Source organism: Eucalyptus grandis, chromosome 9, assembly GCF_016545825.1.
Source record: "Eucalyptus grandis isolate ANBG69807.140 chromosome 9, ASM1654582v1, whole genome shotgun sequence".
Taxonomy (NCBI): domain Eukaryota; kingdom Viridiplantae; phylum Streptophyta; class Magnoliopsida; order Myrtales; family Myrtaceae; genus Eucalyptus; species Eucalyptus grandis.
The window spans coordinates 42249291-42262995 of NC_052620.1; the positions used below are offsets into that span (position 1 = coordinate 42249291).

The 13705-nt window shown below is 38.2% G+C and overlaps 1 protein-coding gene across 1 annotated transcript in view; it reads right to left on the reverse strand.

The window, feature by feature from the left end:
• The window catches only part of LOC104420850 (7-deoxyloganetin glucosyltransferase-like), a 30146-nt gene that overhangs the window by 1276 nt on the left and 15165 nt on the right, over window positions 1-13705 (reverse strand). The window lies entirely within an intron of this gene.

Sequence of the window (13705 nt, forward strand, 5' to 3'; positions counted from 1 at the left end):
CGCCTACAATCACCTAAAGCTAGTGAGGACTCGACAGCCTCGCTCAAGGCCTTCATAGCTGACGGCAAGGCGAGCAAGGATTGCTAGTGACCCTCGTTGACCATAAAAAAAAAAAAGCCAAAATGATGATGATGATGATGATCATAATAATAATAATAATAATAATAATAATAATAATAATAATAATAATAATAATAATAATAATAATAATAATAATGAAAAATTATAATAATATTAAAAAAATTATCCATGTAATGCCAATGAATCCATGTTAAAGGACCAGTGTTGGCATGTTAGATGACCGGCGTCTACGTCGGATTTTCAGGCAAGAAAATTGGAATTAGCACTTAAGTGAACGATTTTTCCAAATTTGTAGTACTCAAGTGAGCGTCATACGAAAATTTTGGCACTCTTTATTTTCTTTTGCCCAAGTTTAGGCCATATAGCAAGTGCAGTTAGGCCATTTCATTAGCCTTCTCTTTCAACCCAAGTTGCCAAACTTGTACTTAAGTTTCGAAATTCACCGCTTAATTTTCCTTCATTATGACATTTATTTCGCTCGATTATAAGATGGAGTGTTCGAGACAACAATGTCCAGGATTTTATTTCGTGCACACTCCTTATGAACTTAGGTTACATGGACTATATATTGTTATAATGTATTTTTCGAAAGGATATTCTTTTGTATTCAAATTCTTCTGTGGAATGGATTGCGTTAGGTTTCCTCGCTAATCAAATTTTAAGATACTATATTCATTGTAGAAGGGCTCCCGTGTACTTCTGTTCTCTTGTAATACTTAATGTACCCAATAATTTGTAATTTAATCTTTGTACATATAGTTGAAAGAACTGTACGCGAGCCAACATTTGGTGGGTCGATAAAGGCCGAGGCCAAATTTCCAAGTGCTTAGAGTCCGTTTATTCATCATGTCACATGATACGTTCTTTTATTATTCACCCCGTATTCTGACCAACCCCACATATAAAGAGTAATATAAAAGCACTCTTAGCCAGTCTCGTAAAATTATAAAATTGAGCACTATAATAAAATATTAAAAAATAAACGAATTATTTCAGCAGTAAATCAGAATCTGCAACATCACTTAATATGCCAATTTCTTCTATCAATCTCAATGTACAAGTAGCACCATGTTACGAAATCGCACGTCGATTCCACAAAAATAATGCTTGCAAACAATTCACCAGACATAAAATAATAATAAAAATATAATCAGACGAACACGTCAAAAATTTGTTATCAAAGTTCACCCAAACCCGGGTTACGTCTCCGCGCAGAGACACTCTGCGAATCCACTAGACTTTGGAAAAAGTTGGAATACAACGATGATCTTCTCTCAAGATCAGGGCACAAAGAGATTGAAAACCCCCCATCAAGAAAAAAAACTCACTTTTTTCTTCTCTCTTTTCCTGCCTCTCTATTTCCTTTTAGCGTTTTTAATAGCTAGGGTCTTGCCATCGCTAATATAAATGTATCACTTTTTACCTAAAAGCAAATCTAATAGAAAAGACAAAAAAAAAAAAAAAAAAAAAAAACCCTTAGAAACAAATATTTTGCTTCATCTATAACAATCTCCCACTTGAAGACAAATATACCCAAGTACCAAGCAACTTTGTATCCATCTTCTTCAAAAAATAGTAATTAAAAAACTTGTGCCTCTGCGATACTCCTCCTCAATCAACATGGAGTAATATCAATAGTAGTAGTACAAAAAATATGCTTCTCTTTGTCTTCTACCTTGGTCATCATGTCAACTGGATTCTTCGAGCCATCAATCTTATGTAGCTTTAACTCATTATCTTTCAATACTGACCTGATAAAGTGATAACGTTTCTTGATATGTCTAATCCTTGAGTGATAAGTTGCATTCTTTGCTAAATGCATTGCATTTTGACTATCACTCCAAAGTATACTGACTGACTATTTTCGATGTAACTCCTCCATATAATATTGTAACCACATGATTTCCTTGAAGGCTTATGTGATTGCCACGTATTCTGCCTCTATCGTCGATAAAGCCACTACTTTTTGTAGTTGAGATACCCAACTCACTGTTGTACCTGCAACTGTAAAGACATATTCAATGGTACTCTTACCACTATCTCGATCAGCCGAATGATCTACATCTACATAACCCTGCAACTTTAAAGATGTACCACCATAACAAAGTGAGTAATTGGAAGTACCTGCTAGATATCTTAATATCCATTTTACTGCATTTCAATGCTCTCTGCCTGGGTTTTGCATATATCGACTCATAACTCTCACTGCATGTGCAATGTCTGGTCTCATGCATACATCAAACTCCCCACGGCATACATCAAACTCATCACTGCCGATGCATATGGAATTACCGCCATCTCATCTTTCAAAACCCGAGCGCTTGGACACATATCCTTCGAAAGTTTGAAGTGACTCGCTAGAGGAGTTGCAACCGGTTTTGTCTTATCCATGTTAAATCTCTTTAACACATTGTTCACATAGTCTTCCTATGATAACCATAATTTTTTATTTTTCTTATCCCTGATGATTTTCATGCTTAAAATATTCTTGGCCTCTCCCGAGTCTTTCATAACAAACTGTGATGATAACATCTTCTTCACTTCTACGATTCTCTTCATATTGGAACTAACCACTAGCATGTCATCCACATATAAAGAGAGATACACAATGTCATCATCATCATACTTGTGAAAATAAACACAGTGATCAGACTCACAATGTGTAAATCCTTTTTCTTGCATGAAACCATCAAATTTTAGGTACCATTGTCGCGGAGCTTGTTTCAAGCTATACAAGTTTTTCTTCAAGCGACATATCATGTGCTCCTTACCTTTGACTTCAAAACCCTTAGGTTGTGCCATGTATAATTCTTCATCTAAGTCACCGTGTAAAAATGCTATTTTTATGTCTAACTGCTCAAGATGAAGATCCTTAACTGCAACTATACTCAGCAAAACTCTAGTTGATGTCATTTTCACTACAGTTGAAAATATCTCGAAGTAGTCAATCCCTTCTTTTTGAGAAAAGCCCTTGACTACAAATCTCGCCTTGTATCTAATACTACCATCTGCTTCATTCATAATCTTGTACACTCATTTGTTTAATAATTTTTTTTTACCTATGGGCAACTTGGTCAACTCCCAAGTTTTGTTCTAAAGTAATGAGCTCATCTCGTCTTTCATAGCACACTCTCACTGCAAGTGAGACGTGTCTGCCTTTGCCTCATCGTAAGTCTCTGGTTCTCCTGAATCTGTATATAAGACATGGCTCAGAACAGTATTAGCTGATGGATCAAAAATTACCTTTGGCTTTTTCACACGTGTAAACCTTCTCAAGACAGGTACTTCAGGGTCGTTCATTTGCTTCAAATCATTGTGTTCCTCTTGAACTACCTCTTCACTGATAATAGGCTCATCTTGAACCTCTCTATCGGGTGAACTTCGATCTACTGGAAACATCTTCACGGGCATTGTGTCTAATTCAACATATTCTGATTGTACTACCTTCTCATGCTCTATCTTTGTCTGATAATCCCTATACATCTTTTCTTCATGAAATACCACATTGCAACTGCGGATGACTTTGTTATTCTCATAGTCCCAAAGCCTATAGCCATACTTGTCGCCACTGTATCTGATAAAGACGCACTTCTGGGACTTAGCATCAAGCTTTTTTCTATCATCCCTGTCAATCAAAGCATATGCAATACAACCAAACACCTTAGATTTGAAAAATTAATCTTTTTACCTAACCACCGTTCTTGTGATATTTCTCCATTGAACGCACTAGACAGACTTCTGTTGATAAGATAAACAGCTACATCCACTATGGCAGCCCATAAGTGTAGCAGGAGACCCGCGTGTAGTCTCATGCATCTCGCACGTTTTAGAATAGTCCTATTCATTCTTTCAGCTACACCGTTCTTTTGAGGAGTTCTAGGAACAGTCTTTAGCCCGTGTATACCTTCTCGACTCAAATATTCTGCAAATTCCTTACTTGTGTATTCTCTACCATTATCAAATTTCAGAGCTTTAATCTAATAACCTATCTCTTTTTCTACCATGGTCTTTCACATTCTGAGCATCCTGAATACTTCTGATTTTTCTCTGAGAGCATAGACCCAAGTCTTCCTTGTCGCATCATCAATGAATGTGACAAAATATCTCTTACCACCATAAGAGAGTTCCTGAGCAGATCCCCATACATCGCATGAACCAACTCTAGCTTTTGGCTTTTATTTTGTCGTCCATTCAATTGAAAACCAATAGCTTTTTTTTTTTTTCCGTAAATGCAACTCTCGCAAAAATCTAACTCAACTTTTTGTAAACTCGGAAGTAATTTCCTCGAGTGTAACTACTTTACATCTTTTTCACCAAGATGTCCCAAACGATAATACCAAAGAGTAGACAAATTACCTGTAGCTATTGTAGTTGCAATAATATCACTGATATTGTCTCATTGGAGAAGATAAAGTGTACATGTACGCTTTCCCTTTGCTACTACTCTTGCCCCTGAGGTTATCTTCCACTCTCCGCATCCAAAGGTTATTACCAAACCTTCTTCACCAAGTTTACTGGTTGAAATCATATTTTTCTTTCATTCCAGAATATGCCTAGTTTCACACAAAACTAGACGTCCTCCACCTGAGATGTTCACAGTCACGGTTCCTTTCCCAACAATGGGACACATGTGGCCGTTTCCCACAACCACTTGTCCGAAATCTCCATTGGCATAATCATCAAATATGTCTCTTTGCGAGGTGCAATGAAAAGAAGCATCAGAATCAATAAACCATTTATTTGTCACCAAGTCAAACCCTACAAACAAACACAAGTTATCTAGCAAAGATTCATCGCTAACCACATTAGCACCTTGATACTCATCTTACTGCTTCTTTTTGTAGGCTTCACATTGAAACCTCCGGTGTCCGGTTTTGTGACAAAACCAACACTCATCTTTTGCAACCTATCTCTTACCCCTTAATTGTGATCTGCCATGCCCGCTGAATTTTCCTCTACTTTTACTTCTTCCACGGTTCTCCACTGCGAGTGTCGTTGAAGATGTAGATGCAGAAAAATTATCTCCACCTGAGACTTTCCTTCGCATCTCTTCATCCATGATACTACTCACAGCATCATCAAGAGTTAAATCATCCTTCATAGTGTTCAAAATTCCCTGCACTGTGGTATTGTAGCTTTCTAGAAGAGAACATAAAAATAATAAAGCTTGAAGCTTCATATCTAAATTTATGCCTGCGGATTCCAATTGACCCGTGACCTGCGTGAAACTATTAATATGCTCTACCACAGAACTTTTATCAGATAACTTCATATTAACCAGTTTCTTCAGCAAAAATACCTGATTTGATGTGGACGGCTTCTCATAAATATTCGTTAGAATATACATGGCTTCTTTTGCAGTTTTTGTTTTCGCGATGTGGTACCCTGTCTTTTCGTCAATCCTAAACAAATCGCACCTAATGCCTTTCGATCAAGATCCATCCGGCTTCTGCTGTCGAATCCACTTCCGTCATCTTGGGTTTCCAACCCGCAAGTGGTGCATAGAGATCTTTTTGATAAAGATAATCCTCTATTTGTAGTTTCCACCATTCGAAATCATCCCCATTGAACTTATCGATTCTGATTTTGTCTTCTATCATCCCGTTTGCTTTCAATCGAACATCACCAAAAAACCCTCGATGTTCTCGATTAGCCAACCCAGCTCCGATACCAGTTGTTACGAAATCGCATGTCGATTTCACAAAAATAACGCTTGCAAACAATTCACCGACAGACAGAATATAGTAATAAAAGAACAGAATCGATGAACACGCCAGAAAATTTGTTATCGAAGTTCACCCAAACCTGGGTTACGTCTCCGCGCAGGCACTCAGTGAATCCACTAGACTTTGGAAAAAGTTGGAATACAACGATGATCTTCTCTCAAGATCGGGGCACAAAGAGATTGAAAACCCCCATAAAAAAAAACTCACTTTTTTCTTCTCTCTTTTTCTTGCCTCTCTATTTCCTTTTTTAGCATCTTGACGGCTAGGGTCTTGCCATCACTAATATAAAGGTATCACTTTTAACCTAAAAGCAAATCTAATAGAAAAGACAAAAAAAAAAAACCCTAAAAACAAATATTTGGCTTCATCTATAACACACCATTTGCTTTAAAAAAAAAAAGTCAGGGGCTCTTCTTCCTCACACACAACACGGAGAGGGAGAGAGAGAAAGATGGGTTCTCAAGCGAGAGGGAAGCCTCATGCAATATGCATCTCATACCCAGCACAAGGCCACATAAACCCCATGCTCAAGCTGGCCAAGCTCCTTCACCAAAAGGGCTTCCACATCACCTTCGTCAACACCAAATACAACCACAAGCGCTTGCTGCGGTTGCAGGGGCCCCACTCCCTCGACGGAATGCCCCACTTCCGCTTCGACATGATCCCGGACGGCCTCCCGCCCTCGGACGCCAACTCCACCCAGGACATCCCCTCGCTCTGTGCTTCTCTATCTGAACACGAGCTATCGACGTTTAGGAGTCTTCTCCTGAAGCTCAAGAGCAATCCCAAGACGGTGTGGTACCCCCCGTCACGTGTATCATGTCCGACAGTACGATGACGTTCACTGTGGATGCTGCCGAGGAGTTGAAGATTCCTGAAGTTGTGTTTTGGACGGCCAGTGCTTGCGGGCTGCTTGGCTACACTAAGTATCGTCGTCTTGTCGAGGATGGTTTTACGCCCCTGAAAGATCCGCACTTCATATTATATTTGTCAAAGGAGGATTTAGGTTTTTTTCAACTTTTTTCACCAAAATAGAAGACTAGTTTTATTTCGTACATGGCATGAGCATAACAGAGAATAAGAGAGATGCAAAGACACTAAATCTTTTAGTAAGATGTTTCCTATACATGATCCGGCAAGAGCACGTTGGGTGTTATATAAGTCAATCACTTTGAATTAGGTCCTACTTATTTGAATATCTGATGCAATACCGCATATACTAACAAATAAATTTTAATGAGAAATTATAGTATACTTAACATAGTGCTAGGATACAAGTTACATACGAATACTAGTTTACAATGTTACTATTTTTGTGTCCAAACAACGAAAAGACATAACTCATATAATTACCAACAACAAAAAGAAAGATGAACACTTACGATTTTATATACAAATCTTATTTACGGTTTGATCCCCTAGCATGATTGGTTTTATATGGAGTATATTGCAAGGGAAAATAAAAGGTAGTTCTGTTATAAACTGTAGATAGATTTTTTGAATAATATTCTCATTGTTTCTATATACCCTTTGTTTGTGATATAATTCTTTGTTTTATGACGATGACAGACCCAACCTACTTGTCGAGTGAATATCCGGAGACCACAGTGAGCTGGACTTCAGGCAGGAAAAGCATTCGCCTGAGAGACTTCCCTGCCTTCATCCGAACCCTAGATCACCAAGACATCATGCTTAATTACGTCCTCCAAGAAGTCGAGAGATCTTCCAAGGCTTATGCAGTCATCCTTAACACCTTCGACACCTCAAGAATGACATCCTGGAGGATCTCTCCTCCGTCTATCCCCGCATCTACACCATCCGGCCGCTCCAACTCCTTGCCGACTAGATCCAAGACGAAGCCCTGAGATTGGTAGGGGGAACTTATGGAGAGAGGAGCCCGGTGCTTGCCATGGCTTGACTCGAAGGAGCCCTGTAAGAGTTTTTCTAATTGTGGACTACATTAATTGATATTATAATTTACCGTTTTACGGGGTTTGGTCTAAGGTGAGATAAAAGGTTTCTTAATTAGTCTAATATGGGCTGACTAGTGTGGGCCAATTTGAGCCTGGCCCGTAATGAGGGAGACTGGCTGGAAACTCTATAAATAGTGCTCAAGTCTCTCCTATAACCCTAATTCTCACATGTATCATCACCTAAGGAGCGTTTACCTAATGCTACACGTGAGGGGGCCGCCTCATTGAGCCAGTGATATGGAGGGCAATAGAGGAGAAGGACTTGCGCGTGGAACATTGTGTTTCGCTTCCGCTTCAAGAACAATGGATCCCAAAACAGGTGCGTTAATCTTTCTACTCAATTATGCATGTTCTTGTTCTAGTTATAGAGATCTTGAGGTTATGCAATTTGTGTCTAACATGTGGTATCAGAGCTTCCATAACCCTAGAACACAAACGCAAAGGATTTTTCCCTAATTTGAGATTTTCAAGATTTTTCATTCAATAAAAATTAAATTAAATTATATATTCGGATTGAGCTCGATGAGACAAAGAAAGCCATAGGCGACGCGTCGCCGGAGGAGGCCGCACGCGCCCCCACCCGCGGCCACACTCCGCCTGGGCGTCGAACACACGCCGCATGTGTGCTCCACGCGCTGTGCACTCAGGTGGTGCGTGCGGGCACGTGGAGGCTCCGATTCGCGCGTGGCCTGCGGCAATGGACTCGTATGATTATTCCCTACGTCATGGTATATTTATTTTGCATGTTTGATGATTTTATGGATGTGAAAATACATGCAAAGCCCTAAATACGTGAATTTTTAGTGTATTTTTTTCTTGTATTCTCTATGTTTTTGGAAATATATGTGTTGGGTTACTGATATGCTATCACATAAACATTATAAAAGTGTGATTCATTAATAAAAATTAAACTTCATTGTATTTTATTAATAAATAAGGCAGTGTAATTAGCATAGCATGTGATTTGAGTGATATGATGCCCCTATCACTAAAGTTAAATCACATGTATATGGTGTATGTTAGATGTAAAGATTATATCCCTGGTATGAGAGAATTTCAAGGATTCAATTGAGTTGTGATTGCCAAAGTGGCACACTTGATTGGGTTTGAGAAATTTTGATCTCGTATATTGATTGGGATGTCTCCTAGTCTAATGCAGAGTTATACTCCCAAAGGAGGTGATTATGTATTAGTTCATAGAGGGATACATGATAGTGTGATGGAGGAGTGACCGATCCTAATGGTTCATATGCCCAAAGGTGATGAATTCACGAAGATTGGAATATATTCTCATAACCCTTATCATGTGGGGAGTGTACAATTGCATGTCATGTATTCTGTCCAAAGGTGATTATGTGATTCTGCATGTAACTCTCTGGATGTGTACTTATACATCAAGTTACACAATGCTCACATGATGCTAATTATATATACTACTTGTTTTTCAGTCACATTTTCTATAAATGGTAACTCCATCACCATTGAGGTTCTTGCTGGTTCAAATTTTAAGAGATGGAGAGAGGATTTTCTGTTTGCTATGGAGATGGCAAATGTTCATATGGCTCTTACTACTAATCAGCCAGCAGATTTGACTACCGAGAGTACAGAGGCTCAAAAAGAAAATTTTGCTACATGGGAAAAGAGCAATAGAATTTGTTTGTTGTCCATGAAGCGTTCCATTCAGAAACACTTGAAAAGTGGTTTGCCTGCAGACTACAATGCTAGGTAGATGATGGAAGCTTTGATGGCTAGAAACCGTGTCTCACCTAATGCTGAGATAAGAACACACATGCAAACACTTTTTACTATGACGTATGATGGTTCTGGTGGAGTTAGAGATTATGTTCTGAGGATGGTTGATTTACAGACAAAGCTTCAGGCTCTCAATGTTGAAATTCCTACTACTTGCATTGTCCATCAAGCTCTAAATACTCTTCCTCCTGATTTTGTAATTATCAAGACCAATTATAGTTCCCAAGGTGAAACCTGGTCAGTTAATGACCTAATTGCAAGGCTGGTGGCAAAAGAAGAAAAATTGAAGAAAGATAAAGGGCACGTTGCCCTTTATGCTTCTAACTCTAGCAGTGATAAGGGAAAGAAGGTGAAAACTTATACTCATAAGGGCAATTCTGAAGTTGCTAGACCTTCCAACAATAAAGGAAATTCTGAAGATGCTGGACCTTCTAACAGTTTGGGTCCAAGAAAACATTCATCAAGAAGGATGTTGTTTATTGATACTTTTGTAGGGAGAGAGGACACGTGAAGAAACGTTGCAGCAAGTTTAAGGCTTGGTTGTCTAAGAGAAATAAGAGAGAGCCTAAAGGTAATGATTCTTTGGCATTTGTTTATGAATCTAATCTATCTGAAGTTCCGACCAATTCCTGGTGGCTAGATGGTGGTGCAACTAATCATGTTGCATTTACCATTCAGGGGTTCATAAACTGAAGGATGCCAAATCAGGATAAATCAAAGCTCACTGTTGGAAACAGCGTTGGAGTTGATGTTGAGTTCATGGGAGATGTTATTTTGATTTTAGATTCTGGTTTTCAGATGGTGTTAAGAAACACTTTTTACATACATTCTTTTAGGCGGAATTTAGTTTCTGTATCTTGTTTGGACATGTGTGGATACTCTTTTGAAATAAAGAGTAATACTATTTCCATCTTTTATGATTCAAATAAGATTGGGTGTTGCAATTTATCCGATGGATTATATCGATTGAGCTTATCTCCCAACGACATATACGTTGCTTATTCCGCTAAAAAGATTGTTTCCAAAAGGCCTCTACCTAAGGAACAGTCTTATGTATTGTAGCATAAACGTCTTGGTTACATCTCTAAAGATAGAGTAGAAAGGCTTATAAAGGCTGATATCTTGCCTACTCTTAAATATTATCAAGAGACTTGCATAGACTGTTGCAGAGGTAAGATGACTAAGATAAAGAAGAAATCTGTTGTACGAAATTCAGACTTGTTGGAGGTTATTCACACTGATATTAGTGGACCATACACGGCTACTTTGTGCAAAAAAATTTATTTCATCACATTTATTGATGACTATTCCCGATATGGATACTTATACTTTATTAAAGAAAAGTCCAAGTCTCTTGATAAATTCAAGATTTTTCGGACTGAAGTGGAGAAACAGTTGGGAAAAGTTATTAAGATTGTCAGATCTGATCGTGGTGGTGAGTATTTTGGTAGGCACGGTGATGCTGGCCAATTTAAAGGGTACTTTGCTAAATATTTAGAGGATTCTAGGATAATAGGTCAATTTACTATGCCCGAAAGTCCTGAACAAAATGGTGTAGCTGAAAGGCAGAATCGTACTCTTATGGACATGATGAGAAGTATGATTAGTAGGACCAATTTACTTAATTTTCTATGGGGAGAAGCTTTGAAAACAACTCTTTATATTCTAAATCATGTTCCTACTAAAGCGGTTCCATTGACTCCTTTTGAGTTGTGGACTGGACGTAAACCTAGCTTGAATCATCTTAAAGTTTGGGGATATCCAGCAAAAGTGAAGTTATATAATCCAACATTGAGTAAGCTGGATTTCAAAACTACTCGGTGTTACTTCGTGTCTTACCTAGATCATTCAAATGGGTATCGGTTTTATAACCCTAATAGAGGTACAAGAATTGTGGAATCTCAAACTGTAAAATTTCTGGAATTTGATATAGCTGAAAAGGGTAGCTGCTCACAAGCTATCGAAGATGATAGTATGGTGGGGATTACTGGATCTCTGTCTCATCCTGTGCAGACAATTATGGAGCCTCTTGCGCCACAAACTAAGCCTATTGTGGCCTAGGATCCTGTTGTTGAGATAGTTCCTAATGAAATTCCTCAAGCTCCTCAAATTCAGAATGAGGTTGATGTAGCTCCACTTAGAAGATCAACTAGGGAAAGACGTTCAGCTTTACCACCAAACTATATTGTCTACCTAAGAGAACATGATTATGATATAGGCTGTGTTGTTGATCCCGTGACTTATACTGATGACATCTCATGTCCTTAATCAGATTTGTGGTTAGATGCGATGAAAGATGAGATGCAATCTATGAAACAAAATGGTGTTTGGGAGCTGGTTGAATTGCCTGAAGGTTGTAAACCTATTGGTTGCAAATGGGTATTCAAGACTAAAAGGGATTCCAAATGAAAGATTGAAAAGTTTAAAGCCAGACTGGTAGCTAAGGGTTTCACTCAAACAGAAGGAATAAATTATGAAGCAACATTTTCTCCAGTTTCTTCTAAAGATTCCTTTAGAGTGATCTTGGCATTTGTAGCTTATTACGATATGGAGTTACACCAAATGGATGTTAAGATTGATTTTCTAAATTGAGACCTTGATGAGGAGGTTTATATGATGCAGCCTGAAGGTTTTGTAGTAGATGACTCAGGTAAGCTTGTTTGTAGATTGAAAAAGTCTATTTATGGCCTTAAGCAAGCTTCTAGATAGTGGTATTTCAAGTTTCATAGTATTGTTACTTCATTCGGATTTATTGAGAACAAAGTAGATCAGTGTATATACACCAAGGTTAGTGGGAGGAAATATATTTTTCTCATACTTTATGTAGGTGATATCTTGCTTGCTAGTAGTGACATTGGTTTACTACATGAGACAAAGCGGATGTTGTCGAAAAATTTTAATATGAAAGACCTTGGTGAGGCGTCTTTTGTTCTTGGCATTGAAATCCATAGGGATCGCTCACGCCGTTCATTGGGTTTATCTCAGAGGGTGTATATTGATCGCGTTTTAGAAAGATTCAATATGCAGAATTGCAAACCAGGAATTGCTCATGTTGTTAAGGGTGATAAATTGAGTCTTTCACAATGCCCTAATTCAGATTTTGAGAAAGCTCAAATGAAAGATGTACCTTATACTAGTGTGCTTGGAAGCATTATGTATGCTCAAGTTTGCACTAGGCCAAATATTGCTTTTGCAATAGGGCTTCTAGGCAGATATCAGTCAAATCCAGGACACGATCACTGGGTTGCTGCCAAGAAGGTTTTAAGGTACTTAAAGAGAACAAAAGATTATATGCTGATGTATAGACATGTTCCAGACTTGCAACTAGCAGGCTATTCAAATGCAGATTTTGCTGGTTGTCAAGATGATAAGAAGTCAAAGACATGATACATATTTATGTTGGCAGGAGGTGCAGTATAATGGAAGAGCGAAAAACAGAAATCCATATCTTCTTCTACCATGCAAGCGGAGTTTATAGCATGTTTTTCAACTGCTACTCAAGCTAGTTGGCTCCGAAACCTCATTAGGGAGTTATCAATTTTTTATTTTGTGGATAGACCCATACAGCTATACCATGACAATAACTCTGAAGTGTTGTTTATTAATAACAACAAAAGTCTCACGGGGTCTAAACACATGGAGGTCAAGTTTTTTACTATAAAGGAATTAGTGCAGAATGGTGACGTTGCAGTAAATTATATTCCTACAGATGATATGGTTGTAGATCTACTAACTAAAGGCCTACGCCCATGTGTTTTTTATCGACATGTCATTAGCATGGGCTTAGGAGTGTCTTGGGATGCTGTTATTTAGTGGGAGCTGTGTTTTATTTTTCTTTGAATAAAGTTTACATATGTTTTGTTACAATTTAATAACACTTTGACAAATATATATATATATATATATATATATATATATATATATTGTTGAAAGTCTCAAAGGTATTGCTTAAACCTTGAGTGAAGGCTAGGGGCATCCGGGCATTCGGTTATTAGCCTTGTGCATATGTCTTGTGATACATAAAGAAAGATTAATCGTAAGGACAAGACATATGTCGATTCATTGGAATCATAAAGTATTCTCTAGTAGCACAAGTTTTTGTGACGCCTAAAGTTGAGAGAATGGTGACTGACAAATGGGATCTCTGTCACGCCCCGACCCTCAGGCACGCAC